Raw genomic sequence first — 13,886 nt, 5'->3', positions numbered from 1 at the left:
ATGAAGCAAATACGGGCCTTTTAGAGCACATGTGCCTTCCTTTGACTTCTCTGTGACCTGGGCAGCTTGGCTCCGCTGCCCCAGGTCAGTCCGGTCCCACGAGCTCCCCGTCCTACGGCCACCTGTGATTAGCATCAGGGCTTGACACACCATAAAGCCTTTTCATCCCACACGAGCCTCCAGCTAATCTTTCACACCTGACTGTTCCTGCTTTATGGCTTGTTTCCCAAACAGGAGATGCTCGTGTTTATTGGGGCCTGTTGATATCTGATGTGGGATCTGAGCCTTGCTGGGTAAATAATTGTGGGCTGGCTTAACTGGAATGTGGGATGGTCATCATGACTCTGCCTTTTCGTTTGTAATGTATACATTTATATGGCCGTATCATAAAACAAGGAATGTATGCCTGAAGCAGGATATTTTGTATTTAAGGAGAAGCCCGTTTCTGTAATTTTTAGCAGTCTCCTGAGAACATACACGCTGTTGTACTTCTAGGATGCCTGTAATTGGTCTGCAGCCAATAAACTGATCTTTGACTTCACCCAGAAGACTCTGTGTTTCTGTAGGTCTGAAACAGGAAGAACCCGAAGTCATAGGGTGTGTTCCCCTGCACCGCTGTGCTTAAAATTCCCAGTACTTCAAATCACGCCTTGTTTGCAACTAAAGAACCCAGCTCACAATTATTTTCATACGCATGGAATTTTGTGACATTGTCTTGCTTCTACAATATTGCGCATTTGAAAGTGCCCGTCACTCAAACCGGATTTAATATATCCACAGGTGCAAAAAGATTCTTCCAGTTGACGGATTGAAACGTGACTACGAAACACTTAATTTTCCACTTCCTGATAGTCCGAATCCTAGCACTTACCCGACTAGTGCAAAATGGAGTTACCATATGTCCTCCACACTCACACGAGGTACTTAATTTCAAACTACTTCTAACTCAAGAGCTCTCCTTAGGTTAGTAGGTACCCACTCTGAAAAGCTTGCTTATACTCTTTTTCAGTCGACGTTTGTTTTCTTCGTGAACACCACAAGCAGAGAATATAGACGTGCTACCAATACAACAATCCATGTAAGTTCTTAATGAATGATTGTGAGAATGTCTACTTGAGCACCACTGTTCAAACACGCTTAGGGCTGCCGCATTTCACTTTCTCGTTTGGTTTAGTTCCTTGTTTTCTCTTTTTCTAGAGTCTCTTTGAATAAGATCGGCTGATCTTCTACTCTTCACTTGACAGAGGTAATGACGTTTTATCTTAAAGGGTGCTGGTGTGCAAAGCATAGGTTGGTCGTCCCCTTGTCACTGAAACTAGTTTTTTGTTATCCACAGGTCCTGATGAGAGACCTGAAACTAAGGGGTCTTGAAACGCGTAGACCTTTTGGTGTGATCACAAGAATTTGAATTTGAAAAAGAAAATAATTCTGAGAGATTTGAATTGCCAAAACAAATTTCTTTCTGTGGTCTTTTGAAAAAAAAAATATTTAGTTGTCTATGTCTTTTTGAGAATCTTATTGACTTGAATGAATGATTAGTGGTACCAGTGTGTTTGGTTTCAGTATGATTGGGTGTCTTGAATGCTTGGAATGAGTTTGTGAATGGTGTGGAATATATTGTACAAAATATATGTCATTGATGTGAAGTGTAACTTTCTTTTGAATTTTGCAATACGGAAGGTGTATTAACTATTTTTGATATAATTAAATTTGATGGATTAAATCGACGAAAAGAAAGGTCTCATACGCATTTTGTTGTTTCCCAAAATGTGTCCTCATAAGTTGTTTTGAGGTGTATAATATTTACAGTACTAGCAAATTTGTTGTTTATTTTCCTAACGGGTCCAGCTTTACTGCGTCCGGCCCACCTCCAGTCTTGGTTTGGGCCCCACCAGGGTGTCCAGCAAGTCACTTGCCTTTTTCTGCATGTAGAAGAACAATGCTTTGCCTTCACGTAGTTTTGCGAGGTACATCAGAATATTTCAAACTGAGGTCAGGTAGTCCCTTTTTAACTGTCATGTAATTCTTGCGCAGGTATTGCACTTTTTAAGTGTAGTCCGGGAAGATGGAGATAACTGTGTCCTAAAACTGGGGTGGACCCTTTATTGGCCATGCTGCAAGACAATATCCCGTCTCGGAAATTAAACATGCAGATTTTGATGGCCCCGCGGGGCACTCTTGACGGTAGGGCCAACGCCCTGTGTGCACATTCTATGTTAAAGAATTTTGATAGTCTTTTGGGCCGAAGCACATAAATGATCCTCCAGTACTCCAAAAACAGCTCAGCTGATTGTCCCTTGGCTTTCTCTGGGAACCCAATAAAATGCAAATTGTTACATCTTAACCTGCCCTCTGAGACTTTCATCCTGTCTGCCAGATGTGCAGAAACCTTGTTGTAAATAGACACGGTATCTTTCAATTCCTGGTCCCCTCTGTTTCAGTTCCCCACTTTTCTGAGGTCTCTTCTCAGGAGGTTAATGTTGATGACCACAGGGTCTATTTTAACTACCAGCTCGTCCCTGAGTTTTTTCTATTGCTAAATATGATGCGTTCTCGAAGCTTAGAGAATGTCCCTCTAGGCGCAGCAGTGAGGGACCGCTTGGCGGTATTCCAAGGTTTGATTCAAATATCAATCAAATGCTTAAATTTAAATGCGGTAATCATTAGTTGTATTCAATCTTTATTTTCTTCATAAAGATGATTGGACTTCATTTAACTTGAGAAACCTATTATGCATTTTGCCCAATGAATTAAAGCATGATCCCACTGATCTTGGCCCTTCGTCAGGGGAGATCTAAACGTAAGTGAAAGAAACTATGGTCAATGAGAAGTCACGTCCACGAAATATCGCCAATAATCAAATGTTAATGCACGTGAACATGCAAGTGCCGTGTAATGCGACAGCTTTGCGAAGATTAAATGAAGAGTAAAAACGTGTGTCACAAGTAGATCTTGGTTCATATGACACTTCAGACAACGTTTTCAGGTTTCGGACAATTCTGTATTGTCTCTGGAATGTGAACGTATAAGAAAATTAGTGGGTTATGCCGAAGCGTGGAATGAATCTAGTGCCAAAAAAAGCAGTGTTCTTGACTCGAAAGTGTGCAACATTAAAACCAGCAATGTGTCAAACGTGCAAAAGTGCCCATAAAATGAGATAGTCGACGGTGTTGGAGCTCGGAACGAATCCAGTGCCGGAAAGCAGGGTTCTCGACTGCCACATCTATGAGAGTACTCGGCTTCTGATACGCGTGATGTTTCAAACAAACAAAAGTGCTCAGTTGGGTGAAATTAAAGTAGCCAAACATGCAAAAATATAAAAGCCGATATGAAAATACAGCTGAGTTCCAGAGTTTTAGTGCGAACATACCGTTTGTTAATTGTGAAGTCTGTCTTGCTTTCCGTGTAGCAAAACTCAGGTGCTTGGTGTGCGGGTTGGTACCCGGAAGTGTGCGTGGTGGTTAATAACGTGTGCACGACATCAACAATGGACTGTGCATGTGAATTAAAATGAACAAAATACTGCGAGTGAGTGAACAGCGAACATGGCGCCCATGTTCTCATGTGGACGATAAGAAAAACTATAAATGGCAAAGGATGCTCCCCCCTCCACTTTTTGGGCGACTCCTAATGCCTCCTGGCGATGCTTCTAGGCTGGTTGCTCCGGGCTCCTGGCCGTTCGGAGAACATGAGCCGGTCCAATATGGCGAAGGTTAGTGTGTAGGGGGAGGGGCTGTTGTGGTAGGTCGTGTTCCGCAGCACTGAAACCTGCAGCAGGAGACGTGACCGCCCGCATGATGGGTGTAAATAATGGCGCCGCTTATTCAACATGTATTGTTGTTCCGAGAAGGCTCTAAGTAAAGTAGCAGCCAGCAATGACTATGACTTTAAAAGATCAGAGACGGTAAATTACATTAGACGTTGTGCCCCCTGACTCGGCCCGCACTGAGCCTTTGGTTTCTGGCGCCCCAGCACGGGTGATTCACTAGGCGGATGTGAGGCGGGGGAGTTATGTCAACACCAGCACCCCCTGCCGCTCCCCCCCCCCTCTTTTCTTAAGGATCTATTGGGGGGTGGGAGGAAGCAGTCTAAGCGGATTGGTTATTGCAGCCATTTACTGTCATCCCCCTGTGTGCAGCACCTTCCTACCAGCATCTGGGTACTTGCGTTGCTCCGGCACGTGGTGGAGCAGAACAGGCAACGTCACATGATGTATGTTGGTGGTGCGTGTTCAGTTAGGAACACGCTTAGGCGGCAGGATCATTGGTCGCAGTGTCCTTATTTGGGTACTGGGAGCATTTTATTTACGAACATGTGCTCACTTGCCAACTGCAATTCACGTCATTTGTAGGTCTTCCCCCATGCGGATATAAGTTAATTGGGGCACTTGCGTTGCTCAGGTATGGGGTTTCGCAGAACATGCAGCGTCACAGGATGCTTGTGGGCGGTTCACGGACACCATTTGGCTGCCGGATTATATGGGCGCAGCGTCCGTGCTAGGAGGAACAGCCCTAGTTCATGCATAATGGCAATAAAGCGTTCTGCTCATAGCCATTTTGTTGTCACAGAATTATATCTCTGTGTCTGGTCAAAAGATTGAATTGTTAATAGCACACAGGATAGGTGTTGATGTCACCGCGGACTGGCAGCTGCAAACTCCGGGGTATCCTCTAGGTCTACCGGCGTTCGTTCTGCATAAAATGACAGTGTATGAGCGACGGGCAGTCTTTATCAGCCTATATTATTCACAGAGTGCACCCAAGTTTCATGTTGGAGCCGTTGGTAAGGTGAGGTCCTTACAGTGGTGCCTTTGAGAGTGACCAGAGAAGTGGATTGGTTGGTTGTGGTGCCTTTACTCGGAGTTGGGATGCTCGGTTCAAACCTTGGCTTGTCCCGTTGGAGCCTGGGGGGCGCTGTGGGGGTGTGTGCGCTGTGAGCAATCGGTTTTGTTTTATTGCATTGAGTGAAGACGTTACTGCTGGGCCAACAAGGTCCTGGTGCCGCCAGGGGTTATGGAACATGTGTACATCGCTCAGGCGGCTCCAGCCCAGAAATGCGCAAAAAAAAAGCAGCTTTAAACCTCGGTGGTCTTAGAGCTTCGCGTTGGTCCAATGGGTGTAATTACTGATATCGATATGTCCCCCTTAGTGTTCCTTGCCCTTGATTGTGCCCGTTTGATTTTGCATTGTTTGTGTATGGATGGCATGGCTGGCGGCTGTGCATATGTGGGCAGGAAGATGTGACCAGGGACTGCATCTGCTAACAGAGTGGCGGAGCCTGGGAACGAGCACGACAACACGGGAGGCTTACGTACGGAATACACCTATTGTTAGTCCATGTATCCATGTATATTTCAGTGCCCTAGGAGGTGTTTTTGCCACCGGGTGGCACTGTCCCGCAGTTTGTGTTTTCTCCTTTCACGCTAGTGTCATTTCGGCACCGTGGGAAGGGAGCTGTGGGCCTGCCTCTGTGCCCGCGGGGTAGTGGCACTGGTCGGATTGGTGGTATGTCCGGATTGGTGGTATGTCAGTCCATCCGAGCGGATAACGGGCACCGGTGACATCGAGTTACTGTAGCCTGCGGGGTTCTTGACATGCTATATGCTACTTTTGTTGAGGCATATGGGCATTGTTTAATGGGTATCCCCTCAAAGGGTTGTAGGCGATATGTTACCTTCCCCCTTCGCTTAGGCCTACGTTACCCCCGGTTTACTGCTTGTCTCGTATTGAAACTCACGACTGGGGCACCCTACTGTGACCTGCACGCTTGACTAAGTGACAGTTCACCTGTGCTAGATCGGACAGGGTGGTCCCTGGTGCGTGGCACTTTCACTTAATTGTCAACACCGGCGCTTGGGACAGCTTGCCACCAGTCAGCGCTGTTTGTCGATTTAGAGATGACCACAGCAGCAGGCAGTAATTTATTGAATATACACTATATTCCGTTGCGCTGCCCAAGCCATCCCTATAGCCTTGAGGGCCTGGAATAATCTGAATCACCACTCTTGCCCAAGTGTCAGGTTTAGTGGGTTATGTTACTTGGTTTTGCGGCTTGGCGGGAGCATTGTGCGGTGTAATTACGGATCGGTATGTCTCCCTCACCTCCAGAGTTTGATTTTGATAGCAATAAAGGTCATTTCATACTCATTTAAATGTCTCCCATAGTTTTACTCGAACGATGAAAATGCACCTGCCTGGAGCAGCTGTAAGTGAGACAGTGCAGTTCTTTCATGCCCACTGTGAGAAAGGTTACTGACAGTGTAAGTTAATGGCACGAAGGCTTGAGACCTCTTCTCCAAGTCACTTGGCATTCTGTTGATGATATCGAGCCACGCCAAGGTCACATGACTGCAGATTATGCGAAGGCAGGTAAAGATAGCACCTTATTTGAGGTTTCCCTCCTTATAGCAAGAGCCTTTGCACCCTCGCAGCTGTCACAGTTGATATGCCCCTTTTCAGTCACTTGGCATTCTGTTAATGATTATCGAGTTTCAGACGGAAGGGACAGGTTGTCTTAATGGTTACGTCTCTACAAAGCCACAGATAAACTGCTTCCAAGGTTTCGGCTGGCTATGGCTGGGTTTCATACACACTTTACCTGTTTTGCAAGGGGGCATGGTTGATTTCCATTGATGGGTGGTGTTGCTTAGTGTAAGGGTCCCACTTGCGCTTGAGCTGGCTATTCTTGGAAGGCGCTGTGCAGGGGTGGATCCTTCTGTGTTGCCTTGGTGAGTGACTTGTGCAGGGGGTTGGGTCTGTGGTGCCTTTCCTTTGGAGTCTGGATGTTCGGTGTAAACCTTGGTGTCCTGTTTGGTGCCTGGGTGGCGTGCGCCGTGAGAAGTCTGTTTCGATTATTGCATTGAGCGAAGATTTCGCTGCTTGGCCAACAAGGTCCATTGGCCACTAGGAGTTATGCATGTGGCCCTTATCCAATGTCTTATTGATGTATGTTCTACTGATGACAAATGGCCGGGGCTCGGCAAGTATGGTTTCATCTTTCTCACCTAACACTTGTGCATTATCGGCCTAGAAGCCAAGTATACTTCACAGGGATCTGCTAACACCAAAGTGGGCCAAGATCACACTAAGCACAGGATGAGTGATTGGTCGTCAGACAGATATGGCGAATCATGAGATATATGCCAGAGGTAGCGTATATGATATCTCAGACTAGATCAGTGATATTATCATGGTTCATCCTTGTCCCAATATAGACAAAAGTTACGGACAGGCTCCGTTTTGCAAATAATAGTTAATTTGTCTCCGCATGTGCCTCTTTTGCATACACTTTCCCCTCTGGTTACACAGACTTGTCTGCCCCCCCCCCCGCCCCGGGTTATCCAGCTGCGGGCTAGAACCAGACAATAGAAGGGGCATCTTTTGGGACTGGGGTCCCTAACACATTGATATCCAAGCGCTGGGGTAGATGTACCATGTAAGGCATGGTCACAACTGGGGTTGTCCCCAAGTTCTGGGGTCAAAGTGGGTTGGAGCATTAAGTCTTCAGTCCTGGGGTAGCATCCTGCAACCCTTCAATCCAAGTAAGGGAAGTTAGGATAGATAAGTATCAGCAAGTGGGTAACATACACTAGCTAGTCAGTCATCATGCCCCGGGGGCATGCGCGCTTTACAAATACACAAAGCTACAACCATGAAGGGTGCCAAGTGGCATAACGAGTAAAGATGTTAAGAGGTGCGTTACAGCTGGGTGGAGCCAGTCCCACATAGAGGTACGCCCGGGGGATAATGGTGTACTCCTTTAGATCCCCATGACCTAGGCGGGGTGTGGCATCTCCCACATCAAAGGTTAGGCAATAGATTACAGACAGTGCGCCCTGTATTGAATCAGCAGTTTCTCTAAGCGGGTATGCCTAGGGGGCTACCCAGAGGGAGCTGAGCAGTCGCAATTCCGATAAAGTATATGAGATGCAGGGCAATTGCTGGGGTGCAGCCGTGCTCAATGTTCATACGTCGTTATTGACATCCATGTGCGCATTGATTTAGCAAGGAAAGGGACGGTGCCAAGGTTAAGTATAACCCTTCCCGCCCTAATAGCTTAATTGGCTAGCGGGGGTAGTAACGGTCTCCTAACAAGTGAGCTGCTGTCCCAGAGATTGGAGAGACGTGTCCAGCCACACACGGTGCCAGAATGGCAGCATCCAGTGTGATCAGCAAATAGGTGGGGCATCTTGAGCCAGGGTTTCTGAACCTGTCCCGCCCTGAGTGGGTCGGGGCTGAGTCTTGTGACGCAGTGGACCTTTGCGGCGTGAGGTGTATAGTGCTTGGCACAACTTCACAAGTACAAAGGACGTTTTGCTTCTTCAGACACAGCTGATAAATGCTAACGTCCAGGGCTACTGGGATATAGATGGGGCATCATTAACCAGCAGGGATGTTCCCTTGCATCTAGATTTGCAGGAGGCTCTAGACAGGAGAGCTAGCGGGCAAGACTATAGCTATTTTGGTGGGGGGCTCTGGCGGCGACGGTGGCCGCCTCCAGAGATGTGGCGGAGTTACAGGGCGATCTGGAAGCAAATGGGTACCAAAGGGTACCTCTGCGTGGCACCATAGGGGGTGCCTAGGGGGTGCCAGAGCCCAGGAGCCTCATGGGAGGTTCCTGGAAAACCGTGTCGGCACCCCGTTAGTCCTTTGGGCGGTTGTGGGCCTGAACAACCGGGGGCTTGCCTTGCTACGCTCCGCCCTGAAAGGGGCGTGAGTAATAAGGGACCGTGATCCGGGAAGAGGATCACCGAAGGGGCAGCACAGATGGGGTTCGCTGGCCCAGTTGGTTGCCTGCCCTTGGATCGCCCGTAAGATAACCCACCATATTACATAACGGTGTATGTAATAAACCTGCAGCAGTTTCTTACCCAAACAAAATTTGTGTGGTGTTTTATTTATGCGTAGAAATGCATGCTTCTGTGGGGGTTTGGGGAGTGTTGCCTCCTGCTGGCGCTATCACCGACTCCGCAGTAAGGGGGCAGCATCAGGGTCCCTTAATCTGAACAGGCCAGCGCACTTCTCCGGGGGGGGGGGGGGCTCTCTCCTTTTCTACCTCTCAAGGCCGTTCACCGCTCCCCCCTTCCCCCGTCTCTGTTCCTGACTTTACTGGCCTCTCTCAGTGGTCCCTCACCTCCTGGCCGCACCACTCACCAGCCTCGCAAGACCCCGTGTCCTAAGTCCTTCATTTTGTACCACAATGCTCCCTGCTTAGGCTCTGCAAATTGCAAGGACTCTTAGAGGGGTGCATGCAGTGCTTCACTGTTAGCTGCACCTGCCGCGTGGAGTCTGAATCAGTGGTGTGGTTCGAGATCCAGGGAGCAGGGGAGCGACAAAATAGGGGCCTCGTGTTTAGTATATTGCGGGTTACTGTGCAGGCCTCAAACTGTTCCAAAAGTGGGGCCCGCCCATGCCAGAGAACAGGCATGGCCTGAGTGGTTTTGTGTACGGATGCAGGTGTTCTGGTTGCACTGGATTCATGGCCGCTGCGTTGTGGAGTTGGTGGCCAGCTTGCTGGCTGTGCCCCAGTGTGAGGACGGACCATCTTCCTTTATTTAAGAGGTGTCCATTCATTTAAGTTTTCTTGTTGGGAGGTGGATTGTAGACTACGGGGATTCCCATGCCATTTTCTGTTTGGTTTGGCAGGGGGTTGGTAGAGCAACGTGGGCATGTCGTGGTTTGCAGGGATTCCTCTTTCTATGCTCCTCCCACTTCTACACTGCCCTGAAGTGTTTGCTGACCTGGACAGCGGACAGGCTCGGTTCCCGAGTGGTGGGTTGCCGGTTTCGGGTTCCACCCTACCCCACCTTGGATTATTTGCTTGCTGGTTGGCCCGCCATGATGCAGCCGAGGTGACTCCTGTGGGACCAGTGCCTCCGCAGACCTGATTCATGGTGAGGCTGTGCCCCATTGTGGTGATGTTGATCAACTATACTTTGTGGCGCAGTTAGGTACTGGTGCTGGTTTCAGGTGTGGGATGATTGCTTGGTCGGATGCCACTTGCTCTGTGAGAGCGCGGGGTTTGGGCATTTATAGGGCCTTGGTTTTGTTCCATAGGCCAACTGAGGCAGAATGGGCTGGGCAGGGTTTCGTCCCATATTCTGTGAAGTAACACAGGAAGCAAAACATTAACCCCCCTTAGTCGACCACATGGCATCAACCTAGTTATGCCTGCCAATAACACTTGTGGTTCAGCAACACACTCGAATTTACTCAAATGCATCTGTACTGGCGCCAAAAGTAGGCTGTGACAAAACACGTCTGGGATTTGGTTAGTTGCACTATTGGATAGTACAGGGGCATTTGTTGCAGGCTTTGTTGCTTTATCCGGAGGATTGGGCCACTCTAAAAAACGTATTGATTTTCAAACAAATCAGCATTTGCATACCAGGCATTTCATTCATCAGCATGCAGACGGTGGTGTAATTAGTGCTACCGTTAAGGTTCCTTAAAAGCCTATGAGTAAGAGGCTTGTTCCTCGAAACGAGTCAGGCGAATGAAATGCCTGGTATGCAAATGCTGGTTTGATATATATTCAACTGCCCAAAAGTATTGAGGACGCATTCAACTTCAAATAAAACCTTCCGGTTCTTTATTGGAGACACAAACCAGCATTTGCATACCAGGCATTTTATTCATATATATATATATATATATATATATATATATATATATGAGATGAAGTCGTCCAACAGGCACACTGGTACACCGGCAAAAAGGACGAAGCGAACCCGTTGACTGGTGCTCAATATTTTATTTTTCACTGCCCGACACCATCACCACCATAGAATAGAATTTTCAGATTTCCTATGGAAACTCGGTCCTAACTATAACTATCTACTGGCGACCGCCAGTAGATAATATATATATATATATATATATTCACTGAAAAAAAACATAGGTTTCAGAGACGTTATAGTTATAAATTAGCATTTAAAAAACCTTAGAAATTCACAGAAAAAACCATAGGTTTCAGGGGTGTTATAGTTAGCTGCCCATTTCACTCATACAAAACCATAGAAATTCCTCCGTTATAGTTAGTTCTGCTAACTATAACTCCCGTGCCTGCAATGCACTGCTGATGATGTCACATATTGCTTCATTCATGACATGGTCATTAACATCACTGATGACATCTCAAATGACATCACTGATGACATCATCCACTGAATGTGGTTTAGTTTGAAATTTAAATATGTATTATATATATACCAATCTGTATTGAAGATTGAGTGGATATATAACTGTCTGGATGGAGGATTTAGTAGCTGTCTGACTGTCTTTTTAAGTGAGTAATTAAAAGTGTCTCACTTAATACATGGATTAGTAACTAAACTATGTGAATGTGTGCAGCACTGTCTCTGTTGTTGTATAACATGCTGCATCAGTTGGTCACTAACTACATGAGTGTGTATATTAGTTATTGATTAGTTGGGTGAGTATTTGTATGGGACACTGAGTTTGCGTGTGGTTGGATGGGGTGTGTAACTCTATGCATAGATGTGTGAATGGTTGATTGACTAGGTGTATGGGTTTAAGAGTGCATGTGGAAACAGTTGTTTGTGTGACTGAGTGTATTTATTTGTGTGTTGGTGAGCAAATATATGTTTTAGTTGTACATCTTCAACAAAGTAAAAAAAATAAAAGGCGTTGTATGTGAGTTGGTGTATATAAAGAGTCAGTGATTGTGAGTAACTATATGAATGAGTGTATCATTGTAATGGTGCTTTTTTAACATATTAACGATGAGTTACTATGTGTTTGAATAAATGAGGTGTTGTTGGATAATTGTGTAAGTGAGTAAATTTAAGTGCGATACATTTTTTCCATGAGTGAGTAGGATGACTGCATAACCGACTAAGATGACTGCTGATGTGTCAATGTCTATATATGTGTATAAGTGCATTTGATAGTGTTCTATTAATTAATGACTGCATGTATAGATGATTCTGTTGTTGAATGGGTAGTTGTGTGTGTAGACTTGGGAATCAGTGAGTGGGCATGTAGTAACTGGTATTGGTGTGTCAATGGTTTCAAATATGGTACTCTGTATTTTACAGTGAGTGATGAAAGGTTATACTAGTGTATGATGAGGTGTATCAGATTGTCAAGTGGATGATGTCATCAGTGATGTCACTGACCACGTCATGAATGATGATGCAATATGTGAGATCATCAGCAGTTCATTGCGGGCGCGTTAGCAGAACTAACTATAACGGAGGAATTTCTATGGTTTTGTATGAGTGAAATGGGCAGCTAACTATAACACCCCTGAAACCTATGGTTTTTTTCTGTGAATTTCTAAGGTTTTTTAAATGCTAATTTCTAACTATACTGTCTCTGAAACCTATGTTTTTTTTCAGTGAATTTCAAAGGTTTTTTAAATGCTAACTTTTAAGTGTGATAGTTATATCTATTTTTTTGTACTGATTTTCTATAGTTTAACTGTTTATTTATAAATATTTTATTCATTAAAACTGAAATAGATTAATTTTCTTGTTCATTTTTTATTTTAATATATTTATATTATTTTCTTTAAAAAAAATTCCAGTTTTTCACGGAGTCGCGCACTCAAAGTGTACATATCACTGTGGGTGCGTGCATTCTAGCCGCCATTTTAGAAAAGTCATGAAGGATCTGCATATGGTGTGCGACGGCTGCGTGTTTTTCAGTTACATCATATACATTTAATATCGCGTAATATGCGCGATAGGTATGCGACCAGTCTGCGACTCCTGCTCCCGCGACACATGCGCATTACGGTACGAGATGTTTGCGCGGTTGCGGGTCCCACGTGACATCATATACGTGCTGGGGCGCGTTGGGTGCGCGACTCCCGCAAAAAAAATGTATGTTCCAAAATGATATGTATGTGTCTTTAATATACATATTAAGGCAAAAGATTATGTAAGATATTCATCAAAATAATATATTTGTACTTGTAATAAACTTATATTATTTTTAAATATATTTTCGCGAAGTCTGGTGCGTGCATCGTGAGTGCAGAAAACCAGGTCAGCAGAGCTGCTCTAGAGCCTAAGAACTAGGTCAGCAGAGCTGCTCTAGAGCCAGAGAACCAGGTCAGCAGAGCTGCTGTAGAGCCAATGAAACCAGGTCAGCAGAGCTGCTGTAGAGCCAGAGAAACCAGGTCAGCAGAGCTGCTTTAGAGGGAGAGAACCAGGTCAGCAGAGCTGCTTTAGAGCCAGAGAACCAGGTTGGCAGAGCTGCTTTAGAGCCAGAGAACCAGGTCAGCAGAGCTACTCTAGAGCCAGAGAACCAAATCAGCAGAGCTGCTTTACAGCCATAGAACCACTTCAGCAGAGCTGCTTTAGAGCCAGAGAACCAGGTCAGTAGAGCTGCTCTAGAGCCTAAGAACCAGGTCAACAGAGCTGCTCTAGAGCCAGAGAAACCAGGTCAGTAGAGCTGCTCTAGAGCCAGAGAACCATGTTAGCAGAACTGCTTCAGAGCCATAGAACTGGGTCAGCGGAGCTGCTTTAGAGCCAGAGAACCAGGTCAGCAGAGCTGTTGTAGAGCCAGAGAACTAGATCAGCAGAGCTGCTCTGTAGCATAAGAACTAGGTCAGCAGACCTGCTGTAGAGCCAGAGAAACCAGGTCAGCAGACCTGCTGTAGAGCCAGAGAAACCAGGTCAGCAGACCTGCTGTAGAGCCAGAGAAACCAGGTCAGCAGAGCTGATTTAGAGAGAGAGAGAGAACTAGGTCAGTAGAGCTGCTTTAGAGCCAGAGAACCAGGTCAGCAGAGCTGCTCTAGCTGACACTGACTGACACTGACTGACACTGACACTGACTGACACTGACTACTCTCTACTACTCACTCTCTACTACTCACTCTCTACTACTCACTCTCTACTACTCACTCTCTACTACTCA

General features: G+C 46.1%; 1 long non-coding RNA gene across 1 annotated transcript; it reads left to right on the top strand.

Moving 5' to 3' along the window:
* The first annotated feature begins 780 nt into the window (after positions 1-780).
* On the top strand, positions 781-1,737 carry LOC146865507 (uncharacterized). Its single transcript, XR_014970320.1, has 4 exons — positions 781-920; positions 1,010-1,078; positions 1,198-1,246; positions 1,337-1,737. It is a non-coding gene; the product is annotated as an uncharacterized LOC146865507 (long non-coding RNA).
* Positions 1,738-13,886: the final 12,149 nt, after the last annotated feature.

This window comes from Triturus cristatus, chromosome 2_1 (genome assembly GCF_964204655.1).
Source record: "Triturus cristatus chromosome 2_1, aTriCri1.1, whole genome shotgun sequence".
In the NCBI taxonomy this organism is placed as follows: Eukaryota; Metazoa; Chordata; class Amphibia; order Caudata; family Salamandridae; genus Triturus; species Triturus cristatus.
Note: the sequence above shows the minus strand (reverse complement) of the source record. Positions and strands in the feature narration are given on the sequence as shown.